Genomic DNA, 1,957 nt, shown 5'->3' on the forward strand with positions numbered 1-1,957 from the left:
CGGCCCCGCGGGGGGCCGCGGGCACAGCCGGGGGCACCTGCTCCGTACAGCCCTGCCCCTGAACGGGCACTTCATTCCCTTCTGCTGGTCCCCAGAAGACATCAGAGGCACCAGCCATGCCAGGGTGCCCTGGCTGTGCCAGGCAGGGCTGTTTGGGAGCCTGCAGCCCCCAGCCCCACACTCCCACCGTCCCTGGGATGTACCACTGGGGCTGCATCGATTGCTGTGGGTGTCCTGCCCACATCCTGTCCGGGACACAGGGGCTCCTGCTGCCCTCTGGCCCATCCTGCTGCCTGTTGGCTAGCACGGTGCCCGGCGGGCGACCCGGCTGCCATAGCCACCCACCCATCCCCAGCCAAGCCAAAACACCGCGGGAAGGAAGGGAAAAAATGCAAGTCTGTTTCCTAAAGGCTCTGGGAAAAAATGTTGCATTACACAGGGCACGGCCAAAACCAACAGGGCTTGGCAGCACGGCGCAGCCCCAGGCCAGGGAGCCCAGACAGCTCCTGCAGGATGTGGGATGAGGACAGACAGGCAGGACAAGGGGGCTCTGAGCGCTCCCAGCCAGCTCCTGTCCCAGCAGGGGTGGTTAGAGGGGCCTATCCACGAATGGCACTCATCACAACGGGGACACCAGAGGGGCTGCCATGGATCAGACATGCAAGGAGGGAGTGGAAGTGGGATCCAGCCCCCCGGATGGGCAGGGACAAACATTGCTCCTGTCCTTTCTACCCCTCAAGGAGCTCCAAGTGAGCCCACGTGGGGACCCAGGGTCAGGCCAGATGTAGATTGTTCTGGGCTGATACTCCCCAGCTTCAGGGGACACGGCGCTGGTCACAGCCTGCAGGATGGGAAAGGGACATCACCAATGGACCAGGTCCCCACACTCATTCCCTGAGAGCAGCTTCATTGCCATAGTGTGACCTGCACGGCTCTGGGGTGGCTTCCCACTGCTGGCTCCTCTCTCAGACCCCAAATCCTGCCCGAGCACCAGAGGTGTGGCAGAGGGGCACCACCATCACCTGCAAGGCAGACAGAGCACACGGGCAGCAGCTCCTCCAGCCTGGCAGGGCAGACACAGCTCCCACACAGCTCCCAGCTGGCCCTGCCTGCAGGGAAGCAGGTGCCCTGTGCCCTCTTTCCTGTTTCCCCCTGGAAAACAGGGGGGAAACAGATCTGGTGCAGCCAGACCTGCCAGCAGCATCCCAGGGGCCACAGTGCAGCAGGAGCTTCCCTGGCAGCTGGGATGTGTCCCCAAGGGCTGCAGGTGCTCGCAGGACACTGTCCCACTGTCCCATGGTCCAGGGCCACATTGCAGCCAGAGCACAGCAGGTGAAGGTTCACCTCTCCAGCACATGTGGTGCCAGTGGCTGTGACACTGCTGTGACACTGCCCACGGTGGGTGAGGATGGCACAAATGTGAGCCACTTGTGCCAGGTCTCCTGCAGCCTGTCTCTGCTCCCTCCCTGGAACATGCTCCCTGCATTCCCATCCTGTGCTGTCCCATTCCATCCTGCCTCTCAGTCATGGAATTGTTTGGGCTGGAAGGGACCTTAAAGACCACCCAGTTCTGCCCCCCTGCCGTGGGCAGGGACACTTTCAACCAGATGAGGTTGATCCAAACCTCGTCCCACCTGGCCTTGAACACTTCCAGGGATGGGGCATCCAGAAATATTCTGGGCAAGCTGTGCCAGAGCCTCACTGCCCTCACAGGGTGGAATCTTCTCCTAACATCTAATCTAAATCTTCCCTTTTTTGTTTAAAATCCTTCCCCTCACCCTGTCACAATCTGTCCGTGTAAAAGTCACTCCTCATCATTTTTATCAGCTCCCTCTAAGTATGGGAAGGTCCCTGATGAGTCCACAGCTCTTGCCGAGTGAGCAGGGAGTGGGTTGGTGCCAACAGGGGTCATGCCACTGCCCCTGCGAGGGACAAGGACCCCCAGGCACCCACCCAG

Source organism: Geospiza fortis, unplaced genomic scaffold (assembly GCF_000277835.1).
Source record: "Geospiza fortis unplaced genomic scaffold, GeoFor_1.0 scaffold1683, whole genome shotgun sequence".
NCBI classification, from domain to species: domain Eukaryota; kingdom Metazoa; phylum Chordata; class Aves; order Passeriformes; family Thraupidae; genus Geospiza; species Geospiza fortis.